This window comes from Triturus cristatus, chromosome 4_1, assembly GCF_964204655.1.
Source record: "Triturus cristatus chromosome 4_1, aTriCri1.1, whole genome shotgun sequence".
NCBI lineage: Eukaryota > Metazoa > Chordata > Amphibia > Caudata > Salamandridae > Triturus > Triturus cristatus.
The window spans coordinates 1,029,390,008-1,029,409,493 of record NC_140585.1 but is presented as its reverse complement, the minus strand read 5'-3'; positions in this window follow the sequence as shown (position 1 = coordinate 1,029,409,493).

Here is a 19,486-nt window from a genome sequence, read left to right as displayed (position 1 = left end):
TAAACATGTGTAACAGATCAGCAGCGTACAATCCGCACTTAGGGCAGTATTTTTTATCCCCCACAATATTTCCTTGAGCCCATTTAGCTATTCTAGCCGGCGTATAATATAGCATGCAAGTAGTATGTAGTTGCTGAAGTTGCAGATTGACGGAATGCACCGAATCCTTTAAATTAGCTGGTGCTTGTTTAATCATACTAGGAGAGACCACTATACCCAGAGTTTGACTCCAGCGTTCGGCTAATTTTTCACTACCATCTAATTTAAAACTAAATAAATGTATATACATCATACCTATTAAAGACTTGGTCTTTCCTCCATATATGCAATCCCAGACATTTGACTGAATAAACTCATTTGCGACAAAACTTGTAGTCAAATAGTCTCTTATTTGCAAATATTTTAAAAAAAAGTTTATCGGTAATTTATAGATTATACGCAAATTTTCAAATGATTTAATTCCTTTCTCATTATAAATTTCGCCCAGACATGAGATCCCATACTGAGCCCAGGATTTGCCAGCCTGATCCTGAAAAATCTCAGGGAGCAATGGATTCCCCAACAATGGAAATTTATTATGGATTTTTGGTAGGTTACACTTAAAAGACATGTCTCTCCAGATATCCACAATATCCCTCAGAGTCTTAAACTTGACTCTCTTAAAATAATTTGGATTGTTTATTCCATACAAAAACATGTCCCTCTGATTACCTAGAATAAGCTTAAATAATGGATCAGTCTGGTCCAGGCCCAGCAAACAACGAAAACAACCAGTAAATGAGGCCCAAAAATATATTTTGAAATCCGGGAAGCCTAATCCTCCTTGTTCATACGAAGATTTAAGTAACTCAATTGCTCTCCTAGGTTTTTTATAACCCCATATAAAGCTACTACAAATGCCCTCAAGTTTTTTGAAAAATATGTTAGGGATTTTCAAAGGAATTGACCGAAACAAATATAAGAATTTGGGGACTATTTTCATTTTGATTAAGTTACATCTGCCAAGTAATCCCAAAGGAAGCCTATGCCAAATTTTAAACAACTTAATAGTTGCCTGTAAGAGTGGTGCGTAATTAATATCTATGATCCGGTTAACTTTAGCAGTTATTTTTACCCCCAGATAGGTTACAGTTGTATACGCCCCAGACGTAACATTTTGAATCCCGATTGTAGTGAGCACTTGAGTTTTATTAACATTCAGCTTATACCCTGAAACATTACCATATTTCTCTGCTTCGTCGTTGATCCTAATCACGGCCACGCTTGGATTAGTAGCATAAACCGCTATGTCGTCAGCGTATGCCGTGAGTTTAAGTTTAAAAGTACCAGATTCCAACGGATTAATATGTGCACAAGATTGAAGAATGCGTAGGAATGGCTCTATGTATAAAGCAAAAAGTAGTGGAGACAAAGGACATCCCTGCCTGGTCCCACATAAAATCCTAAATGAAGCTGATCTAGATCCCATATCAGAAAGATTAGCTTGTGGGTTACAATATAAAGCTTTTACACAAGACTGAAACTGCTTACCTATACCTATCTTTGATAGTAGAGCCCATAAGAATTCCCATCTAACACGATCAAATGATTTTTCAGCATCTAATAGGATCATACCGAAATCTATTTTCTTTTGCTCTGCAAAATCAAATGCGCTAATAGCCATGTTAACGTGAGCAGTAGTATCCCTCCCTAATATAAATCCGTGTTGACTTTCAGAAACTAAATCCGGCATAAGCGGAGCTAAGCGGATTGCCAAAATCTTAGAAAATATCTTTGCGTCCGCATTAATAAGAGAAATTGGCCGGTATGAACCACATTCAGTTGGTGGTTTGCCCTTTTTTAAAAAGAACACAATCTGTGTCCTGTTCCATGATGCCGGCACCTCTCCACTAATAGCTACATATTGTATCACCCTAGTAAGAGGTAAAAGTATAATCTTTTTGAAAGATTTATAGAACTCTAATGGTATCGAATCGATGCCAGTCGCTTTCCCATTAGGCAATAATGATAATGCCGATTCAACCTCTTCTAACAAAACGGTTTCTTCCAAAGTGGCAATTTTCTCATTATCTGCAACTTGAAGACCACTATTATTAATATACCGTAGTACCTCGTCTTGATTAGAGGGCCGTGTCAAAGAATATAGCTGTTGATAAAACTGCAAGAATTGATCTAAAATATCTGATGGTTCCGTATATAATATCCCATTTGTTCCCATGATAGAACCAATCTTAGTTTTAGCTTTTGTCTCTGCAGTCTGGTATGCCAATACATGTCCTATATCCTCCTCATACTCATACTTTTCTAACCGATGCTTACAATAATTTGCAGCCATTTTTTCTCTTAAATTTTTTTTTACTGCAATTCTTGCATCAATTAAAGAAGAAAACGTACTGTCCTGGGCCTTTAGATCCTTATTCTTAACTACCTTCACATGTTGTCTCTCAATGTTACGCAGATTAAGTACTAAAGTCCCCATTTCACTTTTTCGTTTTCTATTCTGTAAGAAAATATATTTTTGTGTAATGCCACGGACAAACGCTTTCATAGTATCCCATACAGTTATTGGGGATGCGGACCCAGTATTTATTTTAAAAAATTCCTCCAACTGCTGTGTGGTGCTCGACAGGTATTCATTATCTGTTAGCAAGTACCTAGGGAAGGAGAATGGCCTAATCTCCTTATCTTCAGTTTTAACCTGGAAAGAAAAAATAATAGGATTGTGGTCAGAAGTCACCCGGGGGCATATTTCCATTTTTGATGTTGTAAGTAAACTATCAGACACAAGGGCCATGTTGATCCTAGAATATAATTTATGAGGGGCCGAATAATAAGTATAGTCCGGTATTAAAGGATATATATGTCTCCAAGCCTCCTTAATAGACTGAAGCCTCATCATTTGTAGAATTGCTCTCCGTATTTTACACATTCTTAGGTTGCGCCTATTCCCCGTAGAATCTATATGATAATCTATAACGCAATTGAAATCCCCCATAATTAGTTTTTCCCCCTCCCAATTTAACAATTCCAAATTGAGGAATTCAAAAATAGCAGGGGCATCCACATTAGGACCATATATGGCACAGATCACATATTTTTTAAGCCCTATATCCAACTGAGCTATTGCCCATCGTCCCCATTGATCAGCCTGTTTTTTAATAACTTTGCAATCAAACTTTTTATCTTTTAAAATAGCTACCCCTTTGATAGATACAGTTTGAGTAGTACTAATAATTATATCCAACCCCAAATCCACCAATAAATTTCGGTCTTTGTAAGACAAATGTGTTTCTGTTAAAACCACCAATTGAGACTGATACATTCGTAGCTCCTCTCGGACTAGCCTTCGTTTAACTGTGCTATTAAGGCCGGCAACATTACAAACCAAACATTTGATCCAATTCATAATTAATTTCTGTCTTTTGAGTTAATCCTCCTCCTGTAATAATAATTATCAAAATTAGATGAGTTATAGTATACGCTACTTTTAATCTGTTGTTATATTCATTTCGTTTATTAATTATACCACGCAAAACTAAAAAAAATCTTCCCCATTCTTTAAATCCACAGTGTCCTAATGATGATGATTTTCTCCCCCCCTTCAACCCCATGCTCCCTCCCTGCCCCTCACCAAACATAATTCGGATCTGAGAGTGACACCTCACCCCGTCTCTTAGAAGAACCCCCCCCCCCTATTAACAGCTGCAGCTGGAAATGGCAGCGCTGCAGAGCCGCAGCCCAGTAGGTCAACCCAACCCTCCCTCGTTTCTAATCATAAATCACAATTTCTGCAAGTTCTGCACTTCTATTTTAACTTCAAAAAAAAGAAAGAACAAAAAAAAAGCGTGAGCAAGAGAGAAGGAGAAAAAAAAAAAAACAGGGCCCAAAGACACAATAAAGCAAACCCCCAATCTATCCCTGTTCGGCAGCTTCTGCCCGCCACTTAGCGACTGCCACACTTGTTTCCTTTTCTTCCAAAAAAATATAAGTATGGCTGCCCTAAAAACTTTCAAACGTGCAGGCTCTTGTAGAAAGGCCTGAGCGCCAAGAGCTTTTATAGGGTCAATAAATTGACGTAGTCTCCAGCGTCTGTCCATTGTAGCCTTACTTAGATCTGATCTGACAAAGAAAGAAAAAGAGTCTACCGAGACCGGGGCATTAGGTCGTGCTTTTGTTGACACTGCCTGTCTAAGTAAGAAGTTCCCAAAATAAATCAAAAATGGACGAGGATATTGCCCTCCCTTGTTCCTCTGGGTAGACGGTAGTCTATGGACCCTTTGAAGTTGGGAGTCCCAATCCCAATCAGAGAGATCAGGAAAGGCCTTTTGAAATAGTTTGACCAAGAACCCCCTCGGATCCGACCCCTCTGCTCCTTCTGAAATACCAAAAGTCTGAGATTCTGTCGTCGCTGGCGATTTTCAATATCCTCCAATTTAATTTGTATGCCCGAAATCTGTTCCTCATGTTTTTTAGCAGAAACATCTGTAAGCGCTGATAATTCTTCAGTAGCGGAGACTCTCTGCTGCAACTCAGTTATATCTTGTGTAAGGCCGCTGATTTTATCAGTCATTTCCCGCAGGGATTGTTGGATTTTGTTATTATCTTCTCTAACCTGCATATAATGTAGCTTCGCCTCTTGTCTTTGCTCAGCTAAAGACTGCAAGTCAGAGAAAGTGATGGTGCCGCCCCCTCTTGAATACCAGCAGTTCCTACCTCAGATAGAACCCTCGCCCGAGTGGCTTGGGTTTCCTTTGAGGAATACACATCGCTATGACTTGAAGATATAAACTGTGCTCCTCCTGGAGCACCCTGCTCAGAGCTAGCTTCTGATATCGCACCCCCAGAATGAGGTTTCATTAAATTATCCTCGACGAAGCTAGCACCTGAGAGTCTTAATGCCATGTTTCGCACGCCACCTTTTGCTTGCACCCAATTCCTAAGGGGGCTGTTATCAGAAATAGCTATTCCTGCTAAGGGCACAGTATGGAAATGAAGTGTATTTTTTTTAGATTTATTTTTAACTTTCCTTTTGCCCTTTCTGATGATCGATGACTTACTCCCCGTCTGCTCTAAAAGCTCGGCTGGCTCTTCTATATCATCAAATGAAGCCGAATCATTAGCTTCGCTATTGCCTTCTCCTTCTTGTGCAACACTGTCTTCTGAAGTAAAAGTCTTAGCTCCCCCGCTGGCGAAGCCACATTATGCTGCCCCGCTTCTCTGCTTTGATTTCTGCTTTGATTACGAGTTTGGCTCAAGTCAAAAGATGTGGGCAGCTCCGCTACCTCTTCCTCTTCCTCGTGTCTACTAAGCACCTCAGCATGCTGTGCTGACAACAAAGGCTCAGTTAGCTGACTCCCCCCGCCTTCGCCGTTACTCACGCTGGACACATTCCCAACACAATCATTGTCCAATACTACCAAAGCTGTATCTATAGAGGGAGCACCAGTACTTGTTACAACAATGTTACCGTCCGAAATTGCAGTGAGTAAAGTCTCAGTAACATTGTTGCCAGAAGAACACTTGCCTGCCAAGAGCTCCGGAACTCTCCCTGTTTGTAGTAGGTGCGAAAGCGGTTTACTGGTCGTAATGCCCGGTCTCTCCTTTACACCGGCACTGGTAAGCAGGCCAGTCTCTCCTCTCCCAGCAATATTACGGCCGGTGCGGGTGCTCCGCGGTGTCATTTTCGGCGGCGCCATCCTTCCCCCGTGTTCGAGGTCTGAAACAACTGCTGCAGGAGAGAGACCTGACCAGTAGATTACCGAGCAACCAGACGAACGCCTCGGGAGAGAGCAGTAAGCAGCCAGCAACCGCTCTAATGATCTTAGACTGAATTTCAGAAGAAAAAGCTGCCACATTCGTTCAGCTCTATTGTTGCAGAAGACTTCTCCTCGGTATTTCGCTCAAAACTTCTTCATTGCGCGAGTTATTGCAGGGGGTATAGGGAGACCGTCAGGCTGCAGCTCTCCATGGCGGCTTCAATCCGCCATCTCGGTCGGTGAATTTCACGTAGCTCGCATCGTACTTGCTCGCTCGTACAGATGTACGAGTCAGGCAGAAAACACGCGTACGGCTCGTAATTTTTCCATCCGGATCGCGTTCGGTGCCCTTCCGACCCGGATCGGAATTGGCCCCTTAGTGTCAGAAAGTCAATATGTTCTTGGAATTTGTTACTTGAAATGAAAAGGTTACATTTGATTTAAAAAAGCTGGATTTTGAGAGTCATGTGCTAATATTCGAAAACAAAATTCTTTTAAGTTAATAACAATACCATAATGGGATCAGGGACACAGTGGAAACAGCAACAACCTTTATTTCATTATTCTCAGTATCATATAGACTGGTCTAAGAAGAATGAGCACTTTTAATGGTATTTATTACTACAGGAATTATCTATTTCTCAGCACAGCCATCAGTAGCCAATGCCTGAAGCTCTTGGTTGCACCACTTGACGAACCTCTGTGCACCAGGCCTTGTATTGCTCGTTTGCTTACAAGTTCATGCTTTGCTAATGCCAGAAACTGTGTCCTGTTTCAGTCCATCAGACTTCTCCCAGCGGTACTTTTTATTTTGATTCTATTTTTTGTTCCAAGTCTATAGTCAGGTGGAGCTTCTGCACTGCTCCTTCTCTAATCTGCTTCGTCTGTTCCGTTTACTCTGGTTATCATTTTTATTTGCGTGTTGTCTTTTATCTTCTTGTCTGATCCAGCTGTACATTTGCTTACTCTTTGTGTGCTTGTGCTTAGCTCCAATATCCTGCACATGTGGCTACTCGTTTTTGCCCCTTGTATTATCTGTCCATTGCTTGTGTTTCCCATCTTGCAGTCAACAGTGGTCCTTACATTCCATGCCTCTTGCTTGCTGATGTTTTTAGGCTCCCTAGCTTTTCCGCATCTTGGTTGTTACAGTTTATAGTATCCGTCATTTTATCCTGCCATCGTCTCCATTGTTTCCTTGCTCTGTTTATTGTAGTTTCTACTTTTTGTGTCCTAGAATGGAATAGTTGGTTTTTCAGTGTTCCTGTTTTACCTTGATGCCTTTGCCTTGTTACATTTGCCACAGTTCTTAGTGACTTTGTGCTCGCCCTTTGTGTTTTGTGATTCTTCCTATTTCCATGGTTGCATTCAGTTTTCCAGCGCCTTGTGTGTGATTGTTTACTTACAATTAAATTGTTTCCACCAATCACCTTGAACTTGTCTTGGGCCTGAGTGACTTGATAAGTGAACTATGTTTGTCATCATCTGCACACAACTGTATTCCTCTTTTACTGGGTTTTCTCGTGGATATCGGCTGGCAGTTCCTACACCTTGCCCGCCTTGTGTTACATATATCTTTAAGTGCCTTAATTGTGGCAGTGTAATGTTGCTATTTTCTTAGGAATCTCCACTGTGCTTCCAGCTGGAGCCACAGGAGTTTTCTTGTGTATGTAAATACAATCCTTGTTTATGCCCTAGGGTGCAGGTTCAGAATCACACTCTCTGGATGAGTAATGTGCACAGAGATGTTGTGCTTCCCTGTTGCTGTGAAAACCTCTAAGACTTATCTGTGTACAATCATTCTGGTAACCTTATGTATTTATCCATTCATGTATTACTTTCCCTATTTATGCATATTTGAGTTGACATTCCCTTGTATTATGTATCTTTTTCTTGTTTCCCAGCCCTGTTTATATCTGTTATTCCTGGTGTATGCCAGTACTTGTTCCTCTGCATTTCCCTAATTTGTTGTCTAACTCTGCTTTTCTTTAAGGCGTGTTCCCCTCTGAGCCCACAATGCATCCATTATAAAAAATATTGCATGTCTGTAAATTCATGTATTCCACAGCAATGCAGCAGAATGCCTTTTAAGTTGAACATTTGGCTTAATTCTATGGGCCTTATAAGTACTGCAGTCCGTAGGACCGTCGTACTTGCACTGGCGGTCCGACCACTGCCACACTACAAGCCTGCCAGCATTATTAATAGTTGGGCGACTGTCAGAGTGCCACAGGAAGCTGCATCCATCGGGGATCCAGGATCCCACAGCAGACGCACGCAGTCGTGGAGCTTCAATATGCTGGAGGTGCTGCAGCGTCACTGCAGAGCATATTATGAGCTACCTGCCCGCTGCTCCTTTCCTGGCGGAAAACGGTTGTGGAGAAGCAACTATGGGGGCCCTAACAGGGCCCCTGTGCCACTCCTGGGCATGTGGGTGCATGCAGGGGGGCACATGTTGTGCCCCCCTAGAACTGCACCTCTGTTCCTGCAAGGTGCGGCATGCATGACACTGTGCAGGAATGTGCTGCATGTGCTATCATGGCAGCGGACTGTATGTTAGCCCCTCCTATGAGTTTAACAGCCCACTGTCATGAGACTGCCACAACACCGCCCACCCAACCAGAATTAAACTCCTAATCTGGCTGTTGTGTGGCCAGTAATAAACTCCTAATCTGGCTGTTGTGTGCACCACAGCTTGGGCAGTCCTCTAGCAGACAGCGCAGTGGTGTCAATGTCAAAATAAGGCCATATATTTCTAACTTTTGAGAGGGAAAATATATAATGCCCTCCTTTGCAACATGTAGATAGATAATCTAATGCAAACATTTAATTTTGACTATATCTATTCCTTATACGTGATTTTAATATTACTTGGCTAACCGAAGGTCTAATCCCCTTATTCTAAGTTGAGCTAACCATACCATGCAAGGTGAATGCCTTAATTCAAACCCCTTATTCCCTCAAATACCTGGCCACTTAACCTACTTCAAAAGTCTAAAGCGCATGGAGCCCCGGGAAAAAGCTTGGACACACCAAAGCATTATTTCTATGTTAATAATTTGCTATGTTACTTCCTTTCTTTTGAAGAAGAGGCCTTTATCTCCAGCAGAGCTTTTAACGCATGAAGAGGAGACAAAATGTGCCACCAGGGGTTGGGGATTTTTTATCCTGTTTATGGAAAGCTAAGGTTGAGATCTTTGTTAACTCTTGCACTGGGACAGAAGTACAATGAGATATATTACTGAGAACGCAACAGGGATAACACAGTGGAAGAACTTAGGTGGAAAAGTGTAAGTAGAATATTTTGATTTGCGCAGGAGTGTCACTAGTCACTGCTGCGTTCAATTTTTCTAAACTTCTTGAATATCTCTGTGAGGGAGAGAGCTGGTTAGTTTAGAGGAATAGAATAATACTGCCTATATATCCCCATCTATTGAAATATATTGTGGAGAAACATGTCTCAAGCAGTATCCTGAATCTTTTGGCCTGGATTGCTGCTTCAGTTGCTAAAGAGGTCAGCCTCTTGCTGATACACAAGAGCAGTCATAAGTGTTTTCCATGGAAACCTTCTTCCCTGTTGTAAATTAGTCCTAAATCTGGAAAGAGCAAAGTTCCTGGAGACAGGGAAAGTAACACCCACCTTGAAAACAACAAACGAGTGGCAAGCAGACATTTGATAATGAACATGATTGAGTATTTTTACCAATGGAGCCTGTGGAATGATGTTTAAGACATTTTACCTGCAAGTTTAGAGACTGTTGTATAGTGATTATTAAAACTGGGTCTTGGAAAAGGAGCACTAGGACTAGGTACCAAAGCTACTCAAAAGACACAATCATTCAAGCTGCATTTTCCATGATGGCCCCACCTAGAAATTCCAACTCCAAAGTGTGAGATTACAACAGGGCTGTGGAAAGGATGTTACCAGTCTTGCTATTGTACAGCTAGGTTTGTCCTGCTGAAGATTGTTGAACACTAGTGAAGTTTCTACAAGTAAAGGTAAAGTTATTGACTGAGAATAATCCTTCCCACCACCAGTCGGCCTAAAAGGATGCTTAAGACATGGTGCTGCATAACTTTTGACCACGGTGGACTAGCACAAAGTATTGTGACCTCACTCCTTCCCAAGTCCGGCACAAAGGATATCCGAGTCCCAGTCAGACACAACTCATTCACTTACAAATAGTTTGAACCATATTGTGTAAATTGGCTTTTTTTAATGAAAAAAAATTCTATCACTTAAATCACCCTTTCTTCCTTTTTTCGTCTTTTTACTAATTAAATTATATTATATTTTTTAAATAGATTTGTTGAGATTTACTTGACTGCAATGTTTTCTTTATTATTGATGTTCAGGTATCGTAAACAATTTTCCCTGAGAAGTCTACCTTGTGCCTACCTACCAAGGATGAAACCTTCTTAAAGGGGTCATAATGCTTTGGCCTTAATACTGAATAGTCACATCTAGACTGCAGCGTCTATCTCTTGTAGTTGAACAATCCAATTCTTAACATATATAGTCAAGATTAACTAAATTAGTAGATGGAAAGACTAACAAAGAAACATGCCATAGGTGAGGGTGTATTGCAGTACCTCCATGAAATTGAATCCTGGTAGATTATACTAGCCCAGTTATCTACAACTCAGGCACCTTATTACTTCAAAAAGCATGAAACTGACTTTTTAAGAGATGATACTGGGATCGTGTATACGCCCGTGTATCTTCTCTCCCCACTCTGTTGTTACTTATGTGGATCTAATCAAGTACTATACCTACTGCTTCCATGCGACCGAACCCACACATATCGGATATCGATGTTTTTGTGCAACTTTTTCTTGATATATGTAATTTTATTGATGTTCACCTGTTGAATTCGAGGTTGGCTGTTTTTCAGATGAATCGATTATGTTTTTTATCTCTTTTATCATTTGTTTAGACCTAATAAGTCATGTATTGATTGACTGATTGATTGATTGATTGATGGGTCTCATTAGTAAATACTGGCCAAATCCGGATTACCAATTGTGTGGAGAACTCTGCACTTTTGAGATTTTCCCATGAGCCATTATGTCTGGTAAAATATTAAGAATGTATGCAGCAAAAACATATATGAATCATGTAAAATTACCAACAAACACCTACTCAGGCAGCTATTCCACATTTCCCAGTATAAATCTTGCAATAGTGCAGCTAGTCATCACCACAAGAAGCAGTGATTTTGTGTGGTATGCAGATGCTGTTTTATGCCCGACTTCTTCAGACCAAGGTACCAAAGCACACTAGGAAGTCAACTGGTTATTGTGCACATAAAGTGTGAACAAGGAATTCAATTAACTCAAACACGCCAATATTTTAAGTTTGTATTTATTCTTTCAAACGTTTCGTAATCCTTAAAAGGCAAGCCTGACATCACAGACAGGTCAGCAGCCGACACGTGTTTCGCCTCATGGACTTTTTGAAGGTTGAGACAAAGTAAACTGTATCACGAAAAGACGCAAAATAGCGTCAGTGAGAGAGGTACTTGCCGCAATCCTAGGGCGTTTCAAGAAAGCATACATTGGCAGTTTGCGTCCCGGGGAACCGTAGGGCTTGATAAACCGGCCACACACCCCTAATTCCAGAAAGAGTCGCTTCCCAGCAGTAATTTTGTGTGGTTTCCAAATGTCATGTTATGTCCAACTTGTAATGAGCACCATTGTGAATTCTACAATAAATGAGAGAGCAACCTGTGAAACGTGCAGGGATCCGCTGTGATTACTTTCATATGTGCACTGTTTTTTAATGTTATTACTTATGGAAACAACAATAATGCATTTCTAATTTGTTGGTCCCTAAGCTTTTGCATTTTCCTGAATTCAGTGCATTTCGCTTGAGTTAAATGAAGGTGCAAAGCTGAAGGCTACGAAATAAAATCACAGCAGTTAGCAGCAACATATGCTTTTCTGCAGATTCAGCAGCCTGCTGCGGATTGTGGACATTATGAATTCCAGTTCAATGATCAGGTACAAAGTTATTGTGAGTTCCTTGTATTAAGCTGATTTATTTCGAAATCTGTTACGAACTGAAGTACATTGTTCAGGTATGTACTTAGCAAAAAAAAAAAACAGACTGCTGCTTTACAAAGACCATTACACTGTGTATGCAATTGCATTTCGCCATCTGTATCGGTAAATGTTCAGTCGGATATGTTTGGAAAGCAATAAAGGCATGCTAGATCGGCTTTCCTCATTCTAACAGATTGTCATTTATGGAGCACAAATCACAACAGAAAGGGCATCTTGGTGCTTAAAAATGCAGTTTTTTTTAACCTGACTAGCGTGCATTTCTTACAACCATCTAACTACATTGCTACGTTGATGTTGCCACCCGAATGCCTCAGTTAGGCACTGGAACAAATATAAAATACACCATTACCACTTCCTTCTCATATTATTATCATATTGAGGCCAAGCCCTGTCCCCGAAATAGAAATCCTTGCTAGTCCCCTATATAGATTGCAAAACTCCCTTTTACCCTTTCCTTGGGTGAGATGTCATGTTCTATGCTGTCTATTAACTATTTATGTTGCCTGTCTATATTTGGATTTCATTTTGCGATTTCTACTATGCCTGGGATCTGACAGAGAGAGGTAATATTTTTTGCAGGCCATTCAAAAATACACATCGAAGCAAAGTCGAATTCTAACTTTTTAGGTCTCGCCTAGCGATGGCTGCGCTTGCGCAGTCTCGCTCGCGAGACATAATGACTTGGGAGAAGAGGGGCTTGAACCCGCCCCTCTTCTTCCCTGTTCTCCATTGGCTGGCCTAGTAAATGCTGGCCAGCCATTAGAGAAGAGGTCCCGTCACTCTAATCCTGCCCCGTCCTTTTCGGATCGGGGGGCGTGTTTTTTGCGAGAAGTCTCAGGGAGGAGACAACAGCAAAACACGCCCCCAAATCCGAAAAGGACGTGGCGTTTCTCCGAGGCATTTTCTGCCGTGCCTCGGAGAAAGGCGGTGGTGTCCCGGCGTTGCTCCCTCACCTGATCTCCTGTGATCAGCAACCCAAGACGTTACATCAGTGGTGCCTGCGAGAAAGGCACAGCAGAACTCGACGGGTTTACAGGGATTCCAAATGTATTCTCCAACAGATGCGTTTCGACAGAGCATGTCTTTCTCAGTGTTGGTTTTTATCTGTTAAACGGGTGTCTATGAAGACAGCAAACAACTTGTGCACGAGACGAAATGCAGTACTGTGAGTGAAACACTCCTGCACTTCTCAGGCCCCTGGCAAGATACGCTCCGCACAGCGGAAGAGGGAAGAGGTGTGAGGAGAGAAGGCGGGCTGTGGAGCTGCTGCTCGGTTTGTTTGTTCAGCCTGCATTTTGAAACGGAGCAGGAGTTAATTCTTAACTTGCTCCCAGTGGCGTCACGTGCCAAGGGCATGTGAGCTGGGAGACGGAGGGCAGCGGAGCTCAGCTCGGCTCCTCCATCTGGGAATTCAGGGGCCGGCGGGCACGCGGAGGGAGGCTCCGGCGCGGGCACGCAGATTAACACACTCCGCACCAGGGCGGCAACTACACCAAACTTTGAGGGGGGGCGGTGGGGCTATGGTTTTCAGTAGTGGGGGGGCTGCGCTTGCCACAGTATGTCACAATTATTCGTTGGTCTCTCTTCTCTGGTAAATGGTGCTTATTTATATATTTTTTCTAAAGTAGTCCAGTACTACAGGGTGTAAGGTATGTTTTTTAAGATATTCACCCCCAGAGGTTTTAGGAAATTGGTGGCCAGTGCTGGGGTGCAGCTCGAGGGAGGGCGTTTGGGATGTCGTTCCCAACCACCCCCGGTGAGCGGATTCTGGTGTGTGTAATTGGGCCCAGGGACCTCTAGTCGAGCTGGCTGTGTCTGCCTGCGAGAAAGGCACAGCAGAACTCGACGGGTTTACGGGGATTCCAAATGTATTCTCCAACATATGCGTTTCGACAGAGCATGTCTTTCTCAGTGTTGGTTTTTATCTGTTAAACGGGTGTCTATGAAGACAGCAAACAACTTGTGCACGAGACGAAATGCAGTACTGTGAGTGAAACACTCCTGCACTTCTCAGGCCCCTGGCAAGATACGCTCCGCACAGCGGAAGAGGGAAGAGGTGTGAGGAGAGAAGGCGGGCTGTGGAGCTGCTGCTCGGTTTGTTTGTTCAGCCTGCATTTTGAAACGGAGCAGGAGTTAATTCTTAACTTGCTCCCAGTGGCGTCACGTGCCAAGGGCATGTGAGCTGGGAGACGGAGGGCAGCAGAGCTCAGCTCGGCTCCTCCATCTGGGAATTCAGGGGCCGGCGGGCACGCGGAGGGAGGCTCCGGCGCGGGCACGCAGATTAACACACTCCGCACCAGGGCGGCAACTACACCAAACTTTGAGGGGGGGCGGTGGGGCTATGGTTTTCAGTAGTGGGGGTGCTGCGCTTGCCACAGTATGTCACAATTATTCGTTGGTCTCTCTTCTCTGGTAAATGGTGCTTATTTATATATTTTTTTCTAAAGTAGTCCAGTACTACAGGGTGTAAGGTATGTTTTTTAAGATATTCACCCCCAGATGTTTTAGGAAATTGGTGGCCAGTGCTGGGGTGCAGCTCGAGGGAGGGCGTTTGGGATGTCGTTCCCAACCACCCCCGGTGAGCGGATTCTGGTGTGTGTAATTGGGCCCAGGGACCTCTAGTCGAGCTGGCTGTGTCTGCCTGCGAGAAAGGCACAGCAGAACTCGACGGGTTTACGGGGATTCCAAATGTATTCTCCAACAGATGCGTTTCGACAGAGCATGTCTTTCTCAGTGTTGGTTTTTATCTGTTAAACGGGTGTCTATGAAGACAGCAAACAACTTGTGCACGAGACGAAATGCAGTACTGTGAGTGAAACACTCCTGCACTTCTCAGGCCCCTGGCAAGATACGCTCCGCACAGCGGAAGAGGGAAGAGGTGTGAGGAGAGAAGGTGGGCTGTGGAGCTGCTGCTCGGTTTGTTTGTTCAGCCTGCATTTTGAAACAGAGCAGGAGTTAATTCTTAACTTGCTCCCAGTGGCGTCACGTGCCAAGGGCATGTGAGCTGGGAGACGGAGGGCAGCGGAGCTCAGCTCGGCTCCTCCATCTGGGAATTCAGGGGCCGGCGGGCACGCGGAGGGAGGCTCCGGCGCGGGCACGCAGATTAACACACTCCGCACCAGGGCGGCAACTACACCAAACTTTGAGGGGGGGCGGTGGGGCTATGGTTTTCAGTAGTGGGGGTGCTGCGCTTGCCACAGTATGTCACAATTATTCGTTGGTCTCTCTTCTCTGGTAAATGGTGCTTATTTATATATTTTTTTCTAAAGTAGTCCAGTACTACAGGGTGTAAGGTATGTTTTTTAAGATATTCACCCCCAGATGTTTTAGGAAATTGGTGGCCAGTGCTGGGGTGCAGCTCGAGGGAGGGCGTTTGGGATGTCGTTCCCAACCACCTCCGGTGAGCGGATTCTGGTGTGTGTAATTGGGCCCAGGGACCTCTAGTCGAGCTGGCTGTGTCTGCCTGCGAGAAAGGCACAGCAGAACTCGACGGGTTTACGGGGATTCCAAATGTATTCTCCAACAGATGCGTTTCGACAGAGCATGTCTTTCTCAGTGTTGGTTTTTATCTGTTAAACGGGTGTCTATGAAGACCGCAAACAACTTGTGCACGAGACGAAATGCAGTACTGTGAGTGAAACACTCCTGCACTTCTCAGGCCCCTGGCAAGATACGCTCCGCACAGCGGAAGAGGGAAGAGGTGTGAGGAGAGAAGGCGGGCTGTGGAGCTGCTGCTCGGTTTGTTTGTTCAGCCTGCATTTTGAAACGGAGCAGGAGTTAATTCTTAACTTGCTCCCAGTGGCGTCACGTGCCAAGGGCATGTGAGCTGGGAGACGGAGGGCAGCGGAGCTCAGCTCGGCTCCTCCATCTGGGAATTCAGGGGCCGGCGGGCACGCGGAGGGAGGCTCCGGCGCGGGCACGCAGATTAACACACTCCGCACCAGGGCGGCAACTACACCAAACTTTGAAGGGGGGCGGTGGGGCTATGGTTTTCAGTAGTGGGGGTGCTGCGCTTGCCACAGTATGTCACAATTATTCGTTGGTCTCTCTTCTCTGGTAAATGGTGCTTATTTATATATTTTTTCTAAAGTAGTCCAGTACTACAGGGTGTAAGGTATGTTTTTTAAGATATTCACCCCAGAGGTTTTAGGAAATTGGTGGCCAGTGCTGGGGTGCAGCTCGAGGGAGGGCGTTTGGGATGTCGTTCCCAACCACCCCTGGTGAGCGGATTCTGGTGTGTGTAATTGGGCCCAGGGACCTCTAGTCGAGCTGGCTGTGTCTGCCTGCGAGAAAGGCACAGCAGAACTCGACGGGTTTACGGGGATTCCAAATGTATTCTCCAACAGATGCGTTTCGACAGAGCCTGTCTTTCTCAGTGTTGGTTTTTATCTGTTAAACGGGTGTCTATGAAGACAGCAAACAACTTGTGCACGAGACGAAATGCAGTACTGAGAGTGAAACACTCCTGCACTTCTCAGGCCCCTGGCAAGATACGCTCCGCACAGCGGAAGAGGGAAGAGGTGTGAGGAGAGAAGGCGGGCTGTGGAGCTGCTGCTCGGTTTGTTTGTTCAGCCTGCATTTTGAAACGGAGCAGGAGTTAATTCTTAACTTGCTCCCAGTGGCGTCACGTGCCAAGGGCATGTGAGCTGGGAGACGGAGGGCAGCGGAGCTCAGCTCGGCTCCTCCATCTGGGAATTCAGGGGCCGGCGGGCACGTGGAGGGAGGCTCCGGCGCGGGCACGCAGATTAACACACTCCGCACCAGGGCGGCAACTACACCAAACTTTGAGGGGGGGCGGTGGGGCTATGGTTTTCAGTAGTGGGGGTGCTGCGCTTGCCACAGTATGTCACAATTATTCGTTGGTCTCTCTTCTCTGGTAAATGGTGCTTATTTATATATTTTTTCTAAAGTAGTCCAGTACTACAGGGTGTAAGGTATGTTTTTTAAGATATTCACCCCCAGAGGTTTTAGGAAATTGGTGGCCAGTGCTGGGGTGCAGCTCGAGGGAGGGCGTTTGGGATGTCGTTCCCAACCACCCCCGGTGAGCGGATTCTGGTGTGTGTAATTGGGCCCAGGGACCTCTAGTCGAGCTGGCTGTGTCCGTGGCCAGGTTTCCACTCGGATCATAGCACTGGAACACCTTACAGAGCTTGTATACATCCACCCCCTTCCCTCTCACACAAAAACAAGCCAAGGCTAAACAAAGGACTGGCTGGCTGTTAGGTGGTGCAGAGAAGCATTGTTTACCTGCACACAGCACCTTTACAATATTTACAGGACAGGAGGTCAGCACACGAGCCCGCTCTCTCAGGATGCCTCATGTCCAGGCTCTCTAACATATAGAATGCTGAAATTGCACTGTATTCAACGGAGGCTGGAGCGTAGGGTTACCCCTGGACGGTCACTATAAGCAGCTCAGAAGTTATTGTCCAGAGAGACTCTTTCTATGCAAGAAGGTGTAAATGCTGCACCCTGCCCCCAAAAGCTGTCCAAAAAATATTTAGTCTAGTCTGGCACTTTCCGTGGAAAAGCATCTCGCAGCAGCTCTGCCTGCTGTGGCTTGGGGGTGGGGGTCGTTCATGGTAAAATATTAGGGGAATTAACCCCTGCGTTCGCTTTGGTCTGCTTCTGAAACACAGCCCTGTGCTTAAGAGTCACAAGATAGACGCTTAGCCCCAAATCACCGGGAAATAATACGAAATACACACACCTCATTCTCAACACACACGCCCAGGAGAAATCCCATTGCAACATTCAGCGGCAATATACATGACGCATGGACCGCCATCCAAGAATGCAAACTATACGCAAACATTCACACGCACACGTCACAGAATATACGGCAAAATTTTATCACAATGACACGATCTACACTGAGCGGAAATCACCAGAGATAAACTACACTCGTCACCAACAGGATAGAATCACCATGACCGTCACCACGAAACACGAACTTCTCACTGAAGAATACATATAAAAGGCACGCGTCATTACCGAATAAACATTACAAACACATGTAATCACTAAATAATAAAAATGACTCGCACATCTTCGTCTCGAAATATGTTGCGCACACGCATCATCATTACCCAGACAACATATAACCGTCACCATCAAAAGAAAACCAACAAGCATTTACAATGCAACGGTCTCGGCATTGTTAAAGTTAGAGCTATTGGCATTGCTCATGACAATGCCGTTTCTTTAAATGTTTTAAAAACAAAAACATAAACAAAAATAATGTCATGAGCAATGCCAATAGCTCTACCTTTACCAATGCCGAGACCGTTGCATTGTAAATGCTTGTTTTCATGATGAAAGTACTGGCTGAGTTTGAAGGTGCACAGAGCAGCTGGGGCCCAATTATGTAAATGGCGCACTTTCCCTGTTTGTACCCGGCGCACCTTAAAACTGGTGCGCCAGGCGCAAACAGCGAAAGTGCGCCCTTTTACATGGAATGCGCTGCCCCCAGGGAGTCCGCAAACTCGCACTGCCCATTCCTGTGAGAAATGGAACGGCTGCTTTGACGACGCTCTGTGTTTTCACATTGTAGGCGGCACACGTCTGCACTTTAAAGGGGGATTAGAGATCCCGTTGTGAGCAGATGAAGCCAGTGACTGCACCTGCCTGCAAGGAGATGTCTGGGGGGTCCATGGGACCCCACTTTGGCCCTTCCAGAGGGCTGCTATCAGGGTGAACACTGACAGTGTGCCACCTTTTAGATGGCGCACTGTCAGTGTGCCTTTTAAGAGCTTGTTTGCCTCTGGACTCACGTCTGTAATAGGGCGCACGTGCAGAGGCAAAAGTATTCCCTCATTTGTATGGGGCACGCCCCCATGCAAATGAGGGAACGCCCCGGAAGATAGCACTGGTGCTTTATGTGCGCCAGCGCTATTGGTATTACAGAAGGGGCCGCACAAGTGTCTGCGGATGCTCCTGTAATACCAAAGTGTCCGGGGTGCGCTAAGTGGGTGCCCTCGGGGCACTTATGTAATTTGGCCTCTGGGACTCCTTTGTCTGCTCTACATCACCAAATCCAGATTCTCACTCACTCTGTCTAAGAGGCAATAAGAGTCTTGCCGTTGGGTGTTTTCCTGTATACCTTTTAACTACTTCATCCTATGGTAAGGCGTTTTTATGGGCCACTTGTAATGATGTCCCTTGTGTTTTAGTACCGGATAATAATGCAGCAACACAACCATTAACAAGTGCAGATGGGAAAAGATTTGAACCTTGATTTTAGTAACTTGAGTTGCTTAAGGTGACATTTGCACAAACTTGTTTATCCAATATTTCAGGATCTAGAAGTTCAATCAGCTCCTCCTATTCATATATTAGAAAATGTAATGTTGGAGGCCTCCTTCCTTTCCATTCCTTAACCTTTGCACTATATGAAGATTATAACAAGGAATCAGTGCAGACTCTAACTGCAAGCTAGAATATTTTTTTAACCATGCCAGGGGTGTTTTGTGTACTAATGGAAAAGCATGCTTTTCAGCTGCCTCAGTTAGAAGGCTACACTCTCAGCACCAACGCTGTGCCACGGTGGACTGCAGGTCACTGAGGGGCTATGAGATGGTCACCACCGGATCATTTACTTCCAATAAATTGATACGTAAGCACAAACACTCAGACACCATTTCAACTTTGTGCCTTTGCACAAAAAC